General features: G+C 46.7%; 1 protein-coding gene and 1 long non-coding RNA gene across 13 annotated transcripts in view; one reads left to right on the top strand and one right to left on the bottom strand.

Annotated features, from left to right (window-relative positions):
• Positions 1-19229, top strand: part of CELF2 (CUGBP Elav-like family member 2) — an 814981-nt gene that overhangs the window by 522252 nt on the left and 273500 nt on the right. The window contains exon 1 of one of the 12 annotated variants that reach the window (XM_077897259.1): positions 2884-3204. The exons of the other annotated variants lie outside the window; for them this stretch is intronic. The gene's annotated coding sequence lies outside the window, so the exon portion shown is untranslated. Of the gene's footprint in view, positions 1-2883; positions 3205-19229 lie in introns of those variants that run through there. 12 annotated transcript variants of the gene reach the window in all.
• On the bottom strand, positions 6884-8425 carry LOC144313361 (uncharacterized). Its single transcript, XR_013379018.1, has 2 exons — positions 8055-8425; positions 6884-7582 (listed from the first exon to the last, which is right to left on the bottom strand). It is a non-coding gene; the product is annotated as an uncharacterized LOC144313361 (long non-coding RNA).

The following is a 19229-nucleotide window of genomic DNA, read 5'->3' as shown; positions in this document are numbered from 1 at the left end:
GATGAGATCCTCTTTCTAATTTTAGTGAGAACTTACACCACTTGGAATTAAAAAAAATAAAAAAAAGGAATGTGACAAGTTATACCTTAGTAGTTCACTCATCGGTTCCTGGTTTTAGGATGAAAATAAGCAGTGAAATAGAAAAATGTTCCTTGGTTTTGGAGGTAAACAGGAGGAAGAGGTTACAATAACATTGTTACTCTATTGTTGCTGTTTTTCAGGTACCTGATTTATCATTTATGTGGTGGTTCAGAATGTCACAGCTCACTCTCCAGACCCTAGTAGAGTTTAAATTCTCGGGCAACTGAAGAAAAATCATGGTTGATGCTCGAATCCAAAATAGGAGCAAACATTTGACAGGTGGTTCAGAAAACCCACAGACTGTTCCTGATTCTGTGGAGCCCTGCCCTGACAGGGAGGACAGACATGCATTCAAACAGGTGTTTATTAGGTGATAATTAAATTGCAAACCGTTGAAATCTGTTTAAGTTCGCTGTATACCTGGTGAATTGGATATTTCTCCATATATACCTAATGGGTTATACCTTCTAACATAAATTACAGAGGCACTTGAGTGGCTTAGTGGTTGAGCGTCTGCCTTTGGCTCAGGTCATGGTCTCGGGGTCCTGGGATCAAGTCCTACATCGGGCTCCCTGCAGGGAGCCTGCTTCTCCCTCTACCCATGTCTCTGCCTCTTTCTCTCTGTCTCTCATTCTGTGTCTCTCACAAATAAATTTTAAAAATCTTAAAAAAAAAAATAAATTACAGCCTCTCAGGTATGTTGGGTTTGGGACAGACCACTTTACACAGACCATAAAAATAACCAACCGTGTTCAGGATTTTTAACGTTCCTGGAATGGAAATTAACTCTGGTGTCCAGGTAAAACGCCTTCTGTGTAATAAAACACATCAACAAGTGTTGTACATTTTTATTTATTGTATATATATATATATTTTTTAATGTAAATGGATTGCTATTGCTTTTGAAGCAGGGCCTCTGCCATGAAAACAAGACATGGTCTCCATAATATAATTGGCCAGTTTCAAGGTATAAATGAGAGCAACTCAATTTGTGTACTCCATAAACTCCTTTTGTGAGTTAACAAATACCCTTCTCTTGTTCAGGGCCCTTGTTTTTTGTTTTGTTTTTTGTTTTGTTTTTTTACACTGGTTATGTGTATGTCTCTAAGTGCCTGGGCTTTTGGTAGCTTGCATTCCTAACCAATCAATCAGCAAAACTTCCTTGAAGAAATGTAATTAGCCCAGAACCAAAGTAAATTAGCTTTTAAAGTTGTCTGATTCTCGAAGTTTCCTGTTCGCCCCTACAGTAGCAGATTGACTCCACGGCGGCCTGGTAAATTCAACTCAAGTCCGAAAGTACATGGTAGTTTTTCAGTTTAAATCACAGATTCAATAGTTAAAATTAAGTCAGACAGCTGAGGAGTTTAGGAATTATGAGTCACAGCTGACCTGTTATTTGGCTGAATCGATCAGTTCATTTGTTGTCCTGTGGAAACCACCTAAACATTTTCTGTACTGAAAATTCCGTTTTTTTTTTTTGTTGTTGTTGTTGTTGTTGTGGTTTTTTTTTTTTTTACTCTAAACTGCCTCCCTGTGAACAAGAGTTGTAACTTTTCTTAATCATCATTCTCAAAAAAAAAAAAAAAAGTCTCATGATGTACTGGTTAGCTGCCTGTTGCAGGTGTTACAAATTTTACAAAATGTTAATCGTAATTTCTACTCTAAGTGAAACATTTGGTTACTCTGAGCTTTAGTCACCACTGTTGACTTGGTTTCTTCTTCGGAGAAACGCTGGTTTAAAAGGAGAAGGATCTGCACTGTTGTGTTGTTTGGGGCTCCTAAAGGATTTCCTTGTTGGGACCTGAGAATAGAACTGTTTTCTAGCTTTCTGAAGACCTTCGTTCTTCATCTTGCAGAATCTCATTGGGTAAATAATATTGCCTCATCACTCCCCCCCCCTTTATCTGGACCCTTCCTAGAGTTCTTAAAAATCACATTTCATGTGTTAAGAACCCAGTAGAGAAAACAGTGCCTCGGTGGAAATGCTCATGTACATTAGCACTTTTATGATGTTGGCTGCTTGGGTTGCAGAATCCAGGTAGTTTGAGAGATCGTGGGGGTGGGTGTGTGTGTGTGGGGGGGGTGGGATCAGCATTAATTCTTAAAACCTCTAATATTACAGTTTTTTCTCATCTGAAACAGCGGCCAGAGTGTCCTAGTGTCCTAGTCCGTTAGGTCAGATTGGATCTGGAGTGATCCACAGGATTAATCGTGCAAGCAAAGAAATCTGGATTCCCTCCCGTCTGCCCTTTTGCCGCCTGAACCTCCTTTAGACATGCTCTTTAATTTACACTAGAGCTGGAATCTTGAGGACAAGTGGGCATGGAGAGTGAAAAGAAGCCAATGGGATAGCAGCCACTTCCCTGGCGCTCGGGACAGGACTTCAAGCTCCTTTTCATGCCCCCGGCGCTCAGGGTGCAGGGAGTGGGTGTCCTGGTTAGCTGGGATCCTCCCAGTTTACGCCAGCTGGCCTGGCACTGTCATTATCAGTGTCCCTCTGTCAACCTGAAAAGTGTCCAAGTTTGGATGATAAATTCTCGCATCTGATCCCGTGGCGCTAGCTTCCTTAAAGACAGCACAAGCGTGGTTGCCAGCTTTTGTAAAGCTGCACAGAGGACTAACCCAAACCCTCCCATGGAAGGGGTTTTCCGTGCTTTTAAACATTCAGAAAAGGCCATTTCTAGCCTTGCTCTCTTTCTCTGACCCATTCTCGTGAATCTTCCATAATAGAAAATTTAACCAATGTAGCAAGAGCTCCTTCTGCGTCCCTAACGCGTCTGCACCCTGCTGGGCACTTCGGGATGTGCTGTCTCAGTAGCTCAGGCTTCTTCCCGGCCTGAATCCGGTGGACGCGCCCCTCCTGCCGCACCTGGGCTCGGCGCTGGAGGACCCCGGGGACCAGCCTCCAGCAGGGCGACCTTTCCCTTCGCTCCAGCTTCAGCTCCTGAGACAAGGGCACCTCATTCTGGAAGCTCGTATCAGAAGCTTGGTTGCTTCTGCTTTCAACCGGAGCACGACCAGGGGAGAAAATGACCTGACCGCACGGCCTTTGCGTCCCCACTGTCCTCTGTGACAGAGGAACCGGAGAGCGCGGCCCCAGTACAATGACACCGGGGTGCCCAGGTACATTTTTCGAATTCTAATCTCTGAGACACTTGGGCACTCTTCAGTGCTAATTGCTCTTTCTCATTCAGTGCTGGGGATTTCAGAGGATTCGTAGAACATGTGTGTTTAAGATCGATTTCCCGATTTTTACATTTATACCCAGCTGTTTGTTATTCAGGGCAGCCATCAGCATCCGAGTCTCAATGGACCATGTAATGTGCAGCTGTAGCCAGATGTAACGCTTCTGCTCCCTAACTGTTTCTGTTAGAAGCTTCGAGAGGCAGGCTAAAGACTGCTGATAACCCCGTTGCCTGCATTAATTTACCCTCTGGAGCTACACAAACTCTGCCTGGCAATTTTGTTTCATGACCAACAAGCAGCGCAGTGTTTGCGATCTCCATGCCTGGTAGTGATGTTGACACGGTATATATCAAGTATCTCTGCGTCGATATGAAAGGTACTTGTATGGCTAATTCCAACGGCGGGGAGTTGTCTGACGTGCATGCATAAATACCTGGGAAGTGAGGTTGTGCTTAAGAAACATCAGCAAGGATTCAAGTCACACCTTGGCCTGGATCAAAACAGGTTCATAAACTAGTCTTTTGAACGGAGGGACTTCGGATTTTAGGATCATTTCTCTCCAGTCTTAGCGTCAAACCTTGTTTCCAATTTGCATTTATTATTGAGATCCGTGTTGCCTTTTGTGTTCGTGTTACGTATCTTTGTTTAGAGGCTACCGGTTCTACTAAATTTAATTACTTCCCTTCGAGGCTTTAAATTGAGGGCAGCTTCTATTAATTGTTAATTACTCTCCCCTGCCATTTACACAGCGAAGGTACATCTACTAATTGAGGGTCTGTTCTGTGCAATGACAAGAGGCTTCTCCAGCCTCAATATTTACCTTTCTATGGGGAGCGAGTTTTAGTTCTCTAATCTTATCTTTTATTAAACATAAAAGTAGACAGTCTAGTGACAGATTAGCCATTCCTGTGATGCAGTGTTGTTATATATCCTGGAGGAATAAATGGGCATCGTATTTGGCTCTGTGCTGCCATCTGGTGGTGTCTCGATCTCTTTTAGCCCCAAGGCCAATTCCTGATGGGAAGGTGGCCCCCCCTTGGGTCTGTTCCTTTGCTAGTTGGACCCCGCATCCTCGCTGGGGGGTTAAAATGAACGTCATTCCTCAACCGGTGGCTGCGGGAGGCATCAGTCTAGCTCGGTGTTTCTTGTATGCCACCAAGTGCTCATGGCCTATCTTCTAGCTTTTTCGGCCAAATGACCGTCCTCCTAAAATTCCTCACTTGACCTCCGTGGCACATGGTGGTTCTTTTTGCTTTTCTGATTCTTCCTGTCTCTCACCTCCCAACTCCCCACACCCAGTTCTTCTTGCCTTCTGACCGTGGGCATCTTGCCTCACTCGCTCCTTGGCCCTCTGCCTGTTATTCTCAACCTTCTCTTTCTTAGAAAGCTTGTCTCCACAATCACACTGCCCAGACCGATGGAGGTTGGGGCGTCGGGGTGGGGGTGGGGGAACCGAGTCTCACGGTTTGATCTGTTAATTTTATGTGGGGGTGTTTGGTGAGCTGTGTTTCTGCCTCAATAGCCTGTGCTTGGTGTCAGTCCAGGAGGGGGTGGACGGCGCCTGTGAGCTCAGCAGTGGCTGCTTCCTGGGTGTTCTCGGGTTGGCCACGATCCCATTTCCACAATTTATTAAGAGCATTATGAATCCCAGAAAGGGTTTTGTCATTTGCTGAAAGGACAGCAAGAGTTGTTTCTTCATTTATTCGACTCAGTGCTCCACGAGATGAAATTCCTTCCCAACCCAGCTTGGGCTCTTTCGTCTCTTATGACATTTTAGTCCTCTCTTTGAAATGGATCGGCTGTAATACTTGGCTTTCGTGTCATCATGTGCTCTGGTCCACAGCCCTAGAACTTTGAGTTTAAAAAAAAAATCATGAAGGTAGAGGGTGAGAAAGAACCAAGATACAGGTTGAATTCATGGGCGTGGTGAGGTGAAAAAAAAAAATCTTTAGATTCCTCCTTATTAGGCTTATGGCAAAACCAAAGTGATTTTAGTTTGTTGTTTTTATTGGATGTTGTAAAAACCCTACAGCACGAAGAGTGCTGTACCTACAGGTAGGTAGCCACGTTAAATTATGACAGTCGTGATACACAGAGGAGCCACAGCAGGTACGGGCAGGTCTGTGTCCCTCTGTCCTTGGAGGTGGCTGCCCCTGGGGGGACCGAGCCTTACCTACAAGGATGTCATAGGTCAGTGTTCTGGGGGTACACTTCAGCCTCATTGGAGACATGACTTCTCCCTTCTGTCCTCCCCACCCGTGCCTGGGCCTGTATTCGAGGAGTCCTCTGGCAAAGCCTCTGACCTACATTTTAAAGAGGAGAATGCTTCTCCTCTTGGAATGACTGCATCAGAGGTGGTTTGCACTGTGTTACGTCGCCAAGTTGTGCCGGTAGAGGTACGTGGTGTGTGAAATTGAATGGTCTTTCCGACAGTAGTGCTTATTAAGTTATTGATACGGGATGGTTGTCGACTTAGGCAAGGTGTGAAGAAAATCCTATTAGGAGATGATTACTCCTTTACCGAAACGCATTAGGGAGAGCGGTGGTTATGGTGCAGGGACAGTAGGAATTCTGACGGGACTTCTGTGATCAAGCAAATATTAGGCACTACATGGGCCCAAAAAGGAATTCTAGAGTGAAACTTAGGATATCCATTTGTAGCACTGATTTTGTACATATTGCACCTATATGCACTTACGTATCATGTGTAAATTACAGATGGAGGGGGGATGAAATGCTATTTCTTGAGGATTATGGTTTACAAATGTGCCGTAGCCTTTGTATAGATACCCCACATGAAACCATTTTAGCATTTGGAACCACATCCATGAACTTGAAATCACGACAATTGTTTTAAATGATGTTGGGTTCGTTTTTATTAAGACGTTTGTGGCAGTGATGAAACTCATTTATTAAATGTGAGTTTTGGGATTAAAAATGGAAGGCTTTACAAAGTCTTCGCGCCGGAGGAGGGAGGGGGTGGGCCTTGGTCTGGGAAGCTGACTGCATCACGGTGTTATTCCTCACCCTCCCCTTCCCCCCATGCCAAGCTGAGTGCGCCCCTGCTGCCCCCGGGTCCTGCGCTCACCTGTGGATTCTCCGGGGTCCTGCAGCACCTTGAGCCATTAGGCCGCGGGACCCTGAGCGCAGACAGCAAGCTGCAGTGAGCTTCCCGACCGCGGCACCTACCACCTCCCGCTCCATATGGCGCCGAGTAGGTGCAAGCACATCAAATCCAAGGAAAACGGAAGAAAAGTCGCGCGTGCCTATTTTGAGTATGGAATTGAACTGAGCAAATGCTCACGGAGCTCCCACCATCTGCCAGGATGTGGGCCGGGAAGGCAAGGAAGCATGTCATCGGCGCTCCCGCCAGTACTTCCTGAGATCTTTGCATCCCGCCTCTGGAGGCAGGAGCCCTGTCGTCACGGGGAGCGCTGCCAGGGCCCCCAAACCATGACTCAAGAGCCTCCACTGTGGGCTTAATTATTTGCCCCAAGAGCCACGACTTTATTTATTCCGTATTTGCCCACATGCACATTTTAGTCCTTGCATCAGCTTCGTAAGCTTCTCGATGCATAGCGTGGAAGAAAAAAAAAAAAACATTTTGAGTCACGAGTTTATTTTTAAAGCTTTATTTAAAGCCGCTCAATGGATGATCAGTGTTAAATGTGCCTCATAACTTTCGTCATTGAAGTGCGAACTTCTATATCAGTTTTTCAGGCTAGTTTCATTGCAAGATGAGGAATGATTGTGTATCTGTTACGTTTTACACTTTTATGCCCGTGCTCCTGAAGGAGACCAGAAGCCCAAGGAAGTTCAAATAGGCAGATAGATTAAAAAAAAAAAATTCCTAGTGACTTTGGGATGTGTCGTCTATGTTCAGTGGCTGGGGTGGGGAGGACAGAAGTGATGTCTCCTCTGTTCCGCTTCCATCGAGCTCACGTCATTGTGTCACTTCTACCGAGAGGATTTCAGAAACACTCCAGGGATCAAGAAGAACAGAATGGGTGGGTGGCCTGTCTTGGGCTGCAGCGGGTTTTTAACTGAAGATCTCCCATTTTCAGACTTCCACGTCTCTTAGAAAAAAATGGCAGATCTAGAAAAATGTCACGATTTCCGTCTCATGGACAACGGGCCCGGGTGATTCTATGGGAACGCGGGACGGGAGGAAGTCCAAGGCCAGGCGGGGGCAAGGCGGGAGGGAGAGAGTGGTATTTGTGCATCTGGCCGCGTCTCCACTGGCTGTTCTCTGTGTGAATCGCCTCCGACGACACGGAGATAATCCAGAACAAGTGTTCACAAGACGGAGACACCGCTTTGAAGAAGAGATAAAATAGGTTCTCTGTCGTGTAAACACACCGACCTGTGTTGAGTACTTGATAAGATCTTAATCTGCCATAATAACATTTTTCACATCTAATAAATTGCATCATAAGACGAAAGTAACGATCGTTTATAGAAACTTTAAAGGTATAATTTCTAAGGAATTTTAATGATGGCACCGTAGAACTCCGAGCCCCCAGGAAAGCCCTGTTTTATGCTGTATTTCCTATGTAGTCATTTATTTGGTTTCTGCTTTTTGTCACTCTCGCCTGGCTGGTCTTCTCCCCGTTCCCTGTATAATGATTTTTAGTTGTTACTTCGTGGCTCAACAAATATTTATTAAATACCTGTTCCTGTGCCGGTCACTGCTTTACTGCTGCCCCCCGCCCCCTGGCGTCCTCAGCATTGTATCCCCGTTCACAGAATGGGTAATTCTTTACTAGCCTCCTGTTTGGTGAGCTCACCTGCCACCACCTCATCTTCTACTTTTCAGTCTCTCTTCCACGATCCAGCTGTGTTGCACCTGCTGTTTCACTCCATCTCTGTGCTAGGTTGCGTTAGGGGCTCTTCTTCTGGCCTCTTGGCACTAGCGGGGGCCTTCACTCCATTCAGGAGGCTGTGACAACGGCCCACAGGCTGGGCGGCCCACACAGCCTTTACTTCTGACACTAGGGAGACTGGGAAGTCGGACACCAAGGTGCCAGCAGGTCTGGTGTCTGCAGAAGTTCCTCTTCCCACTTGTGGTTGGCCACCTTCTTGCTGTGTCTTTCCATCACAGAGACAGAGTGAGGGCTGTGGTCGCTTCCTCTTTTTATAAGGGCACGAATTCCATCAGAGGGGCCCCACCCTCATGAGCTCATCTCAACCTAATTACCTCCCCAAAGCCCATCTCCAAATTAGCATCATTCTGGGGGAGTTAGGGCTTCAACATATGGGTTTGGAGAGAGGGAGACACAGGTACGCCACCCATAACGGGGAGTGATACTACAAAGACCTAGAAGCAGATCCCAAGAGAGAGGAGAGGAACCATAGTCTCCACTCCTAAGCAGGGCGCACGGGGTAGGAAGGTGACCATGTGACCTCAAGACCCACCAACTGTGAAGAGTGGTTTATTATAAACACACATTCCCTGGGATTTCCCCTTAAAGCTTGGAGCAGGAGCACTTGGAAAGCCATCCCGGAGAAAGTCCCCAAGCCCTCTCACTTCACGAGGCTGATTAGGAAGGAACGTGAAAATCGCACATAGAGACGCTGTCGAGATTCCAGGACTTCATATGAAAAATGTAACTCCTGTTTCTTAGTTAACACATGTCCAGTCTCTTCTGTGCCATCAAGTTACACAAACTTTTCACATCTGGTTTTTCCAGACCATTTTCTTAAGAAAGTTGGCTTTGTGTAAAGAGATCTCTCTGGGTCCTGTTCCCCGATGTTTACGCAGTAGGATCTCTGTAACCCTCCATCCGGATGTAACAGGAATCCCCTTGGAGTTGAATGGATCCTGGAGGTTTTAAAGTGTGTAAGCTGATCTGCTTGGACGTTCCCACTCCGGTTAGCGTATGTAAAAAGAGTCCTGTCAGGATTATTTTGATTTTTATGTCTTTGGCGCTTACCTAGCTCTAGCGTCCTGCGCTCCGTCTCATCATCCTGTGTCTGGATTTCACGAAAATTATATTATGATTTAATCATCAAGATACAGTTGTGGGTACATGGTCAGCAATGGTTAGAATCAGAATAGCCTGGAATGTTTCTGGAGAACTTTTTTTATTTGCGTGATTAGAATCTCATCAATAAGAACAGGAAAGTTGGGGGCTTAGCATTGGGTTGAAACATCGGGAAATTACCAAGAAGTTGGTTTTCTCTTTGGGGGAAAAGAAAGGGCATTTTATATTTACTGCCTTTCTGTTTGTGTTTCCGTTAGTATTCCATCGGAAGCCCTCGGTTTAATTCAGAGCTTTTTAGGGCCCGACAACATTGCTGTACGTTAAACGACTTTACGTGGGGCACTCGGAGGCTCAAGTTGTTTGAAGGCCGGGGTGGTGATTGAGGCGGACGTGAGCACAGGATTGGCAGGTGTCATGGCCATCCCAGCTCCCAAGTGACTTCACCACTCCCTCTCGACTTGAAAGGGTCACCTCGATGGTTCTCCTACAGCAGATTTCCGCCTGATTTCCTTTGCCTTCGCTCTGAGAAACTGGCAGCCTTCCCCGGTGTTAGTCTAGTTTGTTTTTATTTGAAGTATTATTCACCTACCATAATAGTCACCCCTCTGAAGTGTACAGTGGCCTGAGTGTATTCACAAAGCGGAGCGACCATCATTGCCCCAAATGTATATTTTCAGAGTATTTTCATGACTCCCCCACTGCAAAGAAGCCCCACGTACCCCCCCTTTTGTCCCCTTGCAGCCCACCTCCCGGCCCCCTAGGCAAGCACTGTCTATGCTGTGCATCTGCGGGTGGCCTGTTCTGGACATTTCACATAAATGCAGTCATTGGACTTTGTGGACCTTTGTGTCTGGCTGCTTTCACGTGGCCGATGTTTATTTTATTTTATTTTATTTTAAGATTTTATTTATGAGGGAGAGAGAGAGAGAGAGAGAGAGAGAGAGAGGAAGAAGCAGGCTCTCTGCAAGGGAGCCTGATGTCAGACTCGATCCCAGGACTCCAGGATCACACCCTGGGCTGAGGGCAGGTGCTAAACCACTGAGCCACCCGGGAATCCCTGGCCAATGTTTTCAAGTGCACCTGCTGCGGGGGGGGGGGGGGGGTGTCCATACTCCATCCCTCGGTTTAGGGCAGAGCCTTGTTCCAGGGTCTGGGTGGGCCCGCCCAAGTCATCAGCTGATGGGCATTCCTGGGTGGCCTGGGCTCTTAGGAATAACGCTGCCCTGATGGTCCGCGCACAGGTGCTGGTTCGAGCACGTTCCAGTGGGGTGTCTGCTTAGGACTGCGTGGCCGGGTCACGGGGTGTTTTGGTGTTCAGCCTTTGGGGGAAGTGCTGAGCTCTCTCCAGAGCAATCGCACCATTTTACGTTCCCCCCAGAAGCATGGTAGGAGTTTCCCGTTTCTCCACATCCTCACCGACACTTGTCACCATCTGTCGCAGTGTCATTTCTAGTGATACTTACTTTGTGGCTAAGGAGGGTAGGAGGCGGGACGTAAAGCCCAGGGTCACAGGCAGGGCCCGGATGGAACGTGCGTCTCCGGTCACACGCTCCATCCTCTCTGCCGCACCATCTCCGCGAAGCACCTGAGATTTCATTGTTCTGGAGTCACCTGTTTTCATTTGCTCCGTGTCAGAAGAGATGGTTTGTGTCCCTCCCCCGTGATCACATCTGTCGTGTCACCCCCTTAGCCTTCTCTCCCAGCAGCTCGAATGTCCAGCTGCCTCCTCACCGGTCCCAGCGACGGTTTGTCCCCGGCACCCCAGGCGTGTCCCAGACCAAACTCTTGATCCCCTCCCGCCTCCGGTCCCCATCTCCCTAGCGGGTGCCCAGCCACCCCTGCCCAAGGCCTCAGCTCTGCGGTCTCTGTCAGTGTCCGTGGGCGGCTCATGGACAAGCCCGTGGGCCCCGTGCGCATCACGACGTCCCTTACCTTTGGGCTCCTGCGTCCTCCCCGGGCCCTGGGCTGTGGATCACACGGGTCCCCCGCCCAGTGGCTTCCCTTCACACCTGCCAGAAGGCCCAGTGTCCTACCAGTGCCCCGAAGCTCCTGCTCCCACTCCCCACTGAGACGAGCTGCCCTGCACCTGCCGTCCCCTCTGGGTCTCAAGCCCTCTGTCCCCAGATGTTGTGCATAGGCTCACACTTCTCTTAAGTGCCTGCTTGAAAGGTCGCCTCATCAGAAGACTGTCCCTGAGGCCCCCTTGCCAAAACCAGCAGCCCCATCCCTTTCTCTGCTCTCCCCCTACTTCCATCTCCCTGAATGACGTTTCCCACTGACCTTACGGTATATACTTAACTTGCTCATTTTCCACCTCATCTTCTGGGGGATGTAAGGCCCTTGTCTTTGGTCTGCTGCTCCGTCCTTTCGCCTGGAATAGTACTGAGCCCATGCCGGGCACTCAATAAATTACTGTTGAGCGAGCAGGTTATTTCATTCTTCTTGACATCACTCAGAATCTTTTTGCTGCCAGCCTATATTGGGCAAGCTTTTAATCTTTCCTGCATTTTGCAAAAGAGTTCCAAGCATTTATGCATAAATTTTGTGAAGCCTCTCTATAGCACGGTTTCTTCACATATAAATTTGCCGTAATGCCAGGCAGGTGCTTTGGAGGCCTCATCTGAAAACTGTTTTTTTTCCCTCAAGTACCAAAGATGATGATTATGTTATTGTCATTTTTATTACTCAATCTGGCCTTAATACATTGTAACAGTATGGACCCTATTAGCCAAGTACGTGATAATAGCCTTGTATTACAATACCCTAGGATGTAATATTGTAGAAATATCTTATTTCTGCGGTTCCACTAATAAGGACCTCACTTACATACACACAGAGCTCAGCTCTTAGAGTTTAATAAATATCCGAGGAGAGAATCTGCCGTGGAGAATCTTATCTAAAACATGACATATACCACGGTACCAAAAGGGATGTTGACAAAGCGTATCCATATATTGCTGTACTTTAATTTGTTTCTTCTTGTGGTGTCTCACATGATGGCCCAAGATTCCAGATTGTTCAAGCACCTTCCAGCCTTCCCCTTGTCTGTTTATTCCATTCCATGCGATTGCCAAAAATAAGTGAGGCTAATATTAACTTTGGTGAAGATAATGTACCCGTGCCTTCCAGTACACTAAATAATTCAGGAGAATATGATGCAATGGTTAAAGACTCGCTCCCTATAGTCCGGTTCACCTGACTTTGAACCTTACCTTCACTCTTGAGCGCCCTGTGTACCGGAGAGGCTTGATCTCTGCAGTCTTCAATTTCCTCACCTGTACAATGGGATGAATAAAAGCTACCCCGTGAGTTTGAGAATTCTGAGAGCTGATTTATATGTAGCCCGTGGCACGTAATAAAATGCTCAATAAACGTTAACTGCAATTATTATTACTATTATCATTTTAAAATATTTGCGTGCTCTGAAGACCTATTCTTTAGCAAAGCGATGCCGGGATGGCTGTCAGGTAAAGCGTAGTAAAAGGGCTTTAAAAAAGGGCAATAAAATGCAAATGTATTTCCCCCGGAACGCCGAACTGTATCTCATCCAACTCATTGAAAATAACAAATATAACCCAGATAGAGACCCCCTTAAGGTACCATATATGTTTATAGCCTATTTAAAGAATAAGAATTGATCTTTCTGTAGCACTGAGTCTGGCCGAGACGCTCAGCATACCCATTAGCGGGTGTGCTCATCTAGCTGTGCTCCTGGGAGCCCACACTCTTCCTGCGTTTTGCACAAGCTGGAGGGAAGAGAAAGGAAGGATGCCCAGGGTTGGTTCTTAAAGGCAACGAGGCAAAGGCTTGCCCCTGAAGAGTGTGCATTTGGGGACACTGAGCTCTCTGAACTTGTCAGCTCCATCTTGTCACCTGCTACTGTTTAAAGTTTCCATGCCTCCCCACCAGCCTGTAGGCCAGCGGTTCCCAAACATCACTGCACGTCGGCACCCGTGGGCCGTGGGGCAGGTGGTGGCCAGACTCTCTGATGCACTGGGCCCCCGAGGTGGGGCTGACAGTTGGCATTTCTGACGAGCTTCCAGGTGGTTCTGCTGCCATCGGTCGGGACACCTGCCCCCCTCCCTGCCCCCCGACCTCCCATGCCACTGCTGCTCGCAATTTGAGGCCTCCCCAGAGTGCTGGGCCCTGGGGTCAGGCACAGAGTATGCACTCAATAAATACTTGTCTAATGACACCGAAATGAAACATAAAGGAAAGATAAAGTATATTAAGGTTCTCATTAAGTGCACTGCCTGATTCTCATTAAGACTGTCCTGATTTCTTTTATGTCTTGGGCATGTGGGCTCCGTGCTAATTTTCATGGCTTTTGTGTCCCTCACGTGCTGTCATTTTCATCTCCTCCAAGGTCCTCCTCCTTTACCCTTTCTTTTCTTGACTCGTTTTAGAGAGATCGCTAATAACAGCCAACAGAACCCTCAGGACTAATACGTGTGTGAGAATCCTTACACCTCCCCAAGAGTTTTTAAAAGTCCCTGATCGTTAATCTCATTTTGCTCGGTGTCTCCACCCCCATTGACAGCCGGAGCTTTTGGCTTGTTGCTTCCTTTTCTAAAAATTTGAAATTTGATGGAAATTGCCTCTGCTAAAGCTAACACTTGATTAAGTCACTGGGGGAGCAGAATAGATTTATAGAGAAATGATACAAAACAAATTGGACTTGCCGGGGAAGGATTGTTTGGAATTATGGCGTTGCCAAACTCATTGTTTATTTCCCTTCTGTTTTTCTGGGTTGTGAGCCCTTGGCTGTATCTTCACCAGAAAAGAATTTTGCCCCGGGGGGGGGGGGGTGAGCTTGTGTGGGTTGTTTTGTACATCCTTTCAACTTCCTATTTGAGCATCAACAGATTATAGAGGAAAGTGAAATTTTTCTGCATTAAAATAGAAAAAAAAAAAAACTGAGTTTCAGTTTCCACTGACCTGCGGCTGCTGGCAAGGGAGCCTTCTCTGTGAAGATATTGAAGACTTTTAAGTATATCTTCCACTGAGTTTTCTCAGCCCGATATTCACTTTTTGCTCTCAGCCAGCACCTAAGTTGTTCTTACATTAGTGTTTTCCAAAGAGGGTTCCGTGGAACACTAGGAGGGTGTTTGCTGGATCAAAAGGACTCTGGAGCAGAAATCAAGCAAGCTTACAAATGCAGGCTAAAAGTGTCTAATTCTTTAATTCAGGGACTGTCAGAACAGGAGCATTTCTAGGCTCTCAGTGGCCACGGAAACTTTTGGTGGAGCATCCGGTGGTATCTCCCTAGAGCAGACCTTGGGAAGCTATGGGAAAACCCTTGGTGGTACCATCATCTGTGATTCCTCAAGAAGCCTCAGAGACAAAGGGTGTAGGAAGCTGCCCTTTCCTATGTAGTCAGATGAGAGAGGCATAATTTTGGTTTCCTTTCCAAACCGGGAAACCCTGTCCCTCAGTGATTCCATTACTACTTAAGCCTTCGGTGCTGCCTGGACTGAATGCTGGTTTCTGCTTAAATTTTTCTGGAACACAGAAATTCCCATTCTCCACTGTTCATATTTAGACAAAATTTCACTGCCTAATCCACCTGGCATCCTGTGGCTACATTACTTCTGGGTTGAAATCCTGCAGGAAGGTCATGGGTTTGGGTTTGTTGTTTTCGTTTTGTTTTTTTCCTCTGAGATGTCAGTTTTCAAATTGAGGGAAAATTCAAGCTCATACTCATTTGTACTCAGTCATTCATAATTTAAGCAAGCCCATGAAGCCACATCTCCAGATGTCAGAATTATGGCTTGCCAGTTTGTACTCTTTCTATTCATTATTCGCCCCCTGGCCCTCCCCGCCCCCCAACATTCCTCCCCCCAAGGCCATATCCCAGTTAGCAATATTCTGTGTGTCCTGTTGCTTTTCTGAGTCACTAGAAAGTGCCAGGAAGTATAGTTTGAGCTGGGGAGGCTGTTAATCTCCGAGGCACCATCAGAGGAAGGAGTGGAGTTTTATAGCTGCAGGCTATTAACGCTACTGACAATAGAAAAGTGGACTTTCTTTTTATACTTTGCATTGGAGCGACTGCTGCTTTTTAAAAAATTGGCCATGAGCAGGGTATGCATTTCTAGGTGTTTCGTAGTACCTGCGTGAATATGGTGAAAGATGAAACCAGATGTGCCCTTTAGAAAGCGATGGTTAGCTCTCTGGACGTAGTGCATTCTCAGTCTCTGCACAACTTCACTCCTCGTGGCAGGGTGTCCATTCGGGATGTGTCCCTGCGCCACCAATCCTTGTCTTCTGTGGCACCCCCACGTGAGGAATATTGGCGTCTGGAAAGGGTTAGATCACCCCCACTTGACAGCAATATTATGCTCGTTAAGATCCACCGAGCTGTGAAAACACATCCATAAAACATAGAAGGTAGAATTTAAGAACACAGTCGTCTTCTTCCCTCTTCTCGAGGGGCAATCCAAACTTTTTAACGTGATAAATTACAGAGCACTGTCATTTTCCCTTTCAGCCAATCTGGTTCTCATTCACCAGCTCTAATTATCGGTGCAGGTATATGAATTAGTTGGTTAGAAACTCCACAACGCGCACCCACATCAAGGTGTCGCATGTAAATGTTCTGAGCACAAAATACTTCATTTAAATGAGTGACGGGGAGCAGAACAGCATTGAAGTTGACGGGGAAAACAGAAATTAGGTATTTTTGCAGCCACCTCTTTGTCCCTGCACGCTGCCTTCATGTATCAGAAGCTGGAGGAGCTGCAAAATGTGTACAGAATTGAGTGGGATCTGGGGTGTAACCTATTACCCTGAAACATTGGCAAGAAGGAAATCATTTCTTGTTTTCTGCATGTTCTTATGTAACCTTGAACAAACTGTTCTGTCTTTTTACTTTTTTCTTGCTGGGGGAGGGAAAGAAAAAACAACAAACTTCAGCCTTGTTTTTGATAGCTGTACTCGTTTGTGTGCCTTTTTTATTTTTTTGAAACCACATCCCACCTCCCCACCCCACCCCACCCCACCCCCAAACTTCCCAAGTGTTGGATTGCAGATGTGAGGCTGGACTGTGAGAGTCCAGACAACTTGACTTTTAGCAATATTTTAATTATTTGGAAGATAACAGTGTGTTCAAGTGGGCTGGATCGCATCATGGCTCTGCTGCTGCCTTCTGATGTCAACAGGATTATGCGAGCGTGAATGCCCTGCTTGTTTTATGGCAGAAGTACAACATGGAGGGAGGTTAAGGACACGGTCTATAGAAAAACAATAACAATGCTGCAGGCCTGGGCCTTTGATTTTTTTGATTTTTACCTTAGCCCGAGCCACTCAAAAACTGCCTTTATTTGGTACTTTCCATTCCCTTTCTCCTTCAACTTGATAATTTTTTTTTTTTTTTTTTTTTTTTGTCTCTCCTGTCCTTTGCTTGGGTTCAGGTCTCTTTGTTCTTTTTTCTCATCCCAAAGAGTCAAACTTGCTTTATCATTTTGTTCATGTCCTTCTCCTTTCAAGCACCATGCCCTGCTTCCAGAGTGTTCTTAGACGCAGAGAGCTGAGGGTGGAGAGGTCCACCGAGAAACTGTTGACTAGAAGGTCTTGCCCACCTCCTTCAGGTGGTTGGGTGTTTCTCTTGAAACAGGTTGTGTTTGCACTCCAGGTGTCCCAGGGAGGAAAATGCTCTGTGTGACAGCCTTCACCAACTCTCTTGCCACAGTTGGGGGAAGAATAGAATATTTTATGAATGGAACTCCGGGGAATGAGAGCAACATGGAGCACAGGTCATGCCTTGGAGCTGTGCCACCCATGGTGGGGTGATACAGGTTGCTGGTCCCACATGCCACCATGGGTTGGGGAGGCTGGGGGTCTGCAGAGACAGGCAGTAGGGTCTGTGGCCCATTTGGGCTCCTGGGGCTCTCAGCTCCCTCTGGGTTTCCTGACCCACTAGCCTCCTGCTAAGGGTGAGGAACCCAGTGGCAACAGGACCAATTAATGAGCCACAGAAAGTGTGCCTCTTTGAGAACAGAGCATGGTGTGTGTCCCAGACTCTGGCCCTGCGGTTCCGAGAGAGAAATCCCGTGTAAGAGGCTTGAAAACATCCTGTTCATGTTGATGTCTTTTAAATGGTCAAAGAAAGTGCAGTGTTTAACGATCAGGATGGCTCGTTGTTGGGGCATCTTGATAGCTTGGGGTTTCACATACTTCTGGGACATGTGGGAGATGCTTGACACTACAGAGGGCTGGAGAAGGGCGAGGAGGGGACGTTGTATTATTGTCAGAGCATGGCCTTTCACAAGCCGGGGTGTGGGTCTCCCTTGGTTCTGCTGGGCTGGGTCCACTGCCGTGAGGCTGTTGACCCTGACCCACAGCTCTGTACAGGCGCCATATGCATTCTCCTCCATTGTTCAAGTTTTCTCTTGTGTTGGGTGAGCAGTTGGTTCTTAGAGCCTGTATTTGGTGGTAGTCATCTCTCCCACCCCACATGGTTACTCTGTCCCCCAACTGTTGTGCCCTGTCTAATCCCTCCCTGTAGTCATGGTGCTACAGCCATCCAGTGGCACCTTGCCTCTTCTCAGGACACCTGTGGTCCCCTTTACCACGCTGGCCCTCAGAACTCTACAGATTGTCAGATATGTCTTACCTGTTCCCCCTCTTCATCCATACCTTTCATCCCCTAGCCTGGTGATCACGTCCCTCTCTTGCCAGCCTCCTTATCTGTGTCCTGCCTCCCTCTGCATAAAACTCCCATTTGTGAGGGAAGGAGAGTGCACCAAACCCACACCCAACAGAATCCACCTGCTGCCCGGGAGCAGGTCTGTACTCAGCACGTGAAAGCTGGATAGGTGTGCTGTGTGATCAGCATATCTTCTTCAAGTGCAGGGACATCCTTTAAAGGTGGAAGATGCCCAGGTCTGTGAGAGGTAAGGACTTTATATCTCCATAGTTTTTGGTCTCTAGTTTTTCTTAAAAAGGCAACTCTGCTTGAAAAAGTTAGCCTTTTAGATCCTTCTTGAAAAAGAACTTGTATTACATTGAATGGGGGCCATATATTGATATGGCTGCTCTAGTGAAAATATCCTTTCTGCCACACTCCACTTGGGATGCTAACTTACATTTTGGATATTGAAAACAATGGACACATAGACAGTTTTCTTTCAATTATCCATTCATTATTTATGGAAAATCTTTAAATCCAACAGGGTCAGTAGCCCAGCCTGTATTCTTTGGGGCTTAGTTCTCCAGCTCAGCAGGCTTAGGTAAAACATGATAACCTAACTAAGCAGTGCATGTTTATGAAACCCAACCCAGTGCCTCCCCTAAGAAAATGCCACATTTGATTTATTTGTTCAGTGAACATTGAACACCTGCTGAGTGACAGGCATCACACTGTGGGTTAGGTAGGGTTTCAGAACAGATATGATGACTGCCTTCATGGAGCTTGTATTTGAGAGGAAGAGAGAGATTCATCAAGTAATCACACAGATACACTATTATAAGCTAGTTTAAGATGTATAAGCAAGGGATTTGATTTAATTCGGGATGGAGCTGGTCATGGCTTCACTGAGGATGGAATGCTCAAGCTTTATGTCCAAGGTCTTCCTGTTGTCTCCTGTGTAGGATTGCCATACAGTTTAATGACCCAAACTACTTCCTAGGCTTTCAAGATTTCTTTTCTCATGTCTGTTGTCTGCATTTGTTGTTCCTACTCCCTGCTTTGCGAAATTGGGTCTGTGGACCATTCAGGGGAACTCTGAGAAGACTTGAACCACTGGAGATCATAACCTTTTCTTCAAAGACATTGCCAAACGTAGTTGAGATAATCTAGTTCATAGTTGCTGTGATCCGACCTTGGTTGACGCAGACACCTGAGATAGATGTTTCTTGATATGACTGCTAATCTGCGTTGTTCGGCCTTAGAAACCACCAGGCTGGAATGTGCTGGTACACGTTTCCTTAGGAGATGATCATTGTCACAGGAGCATGGAGGGCTGTCCTGTGGCTTTAGCA

This window comes from Canis aureus, chromosome 5 (assembly GCF_053574225.1).
Source record: "Canis aureus isolate CA01 chromosome 5, VMU_Caureus_v.1.0, whole genome shotgun sequence".
NCBI lineage: Eukaryota > Metazoa > Chordata > Mammalia > Carnivora > Canidae > Canis > Canis aureus.
Note: the sequence above shows the minus strand (reverse complement) of the source record. Positions and strands in the feature narration are given on the sequence as shown.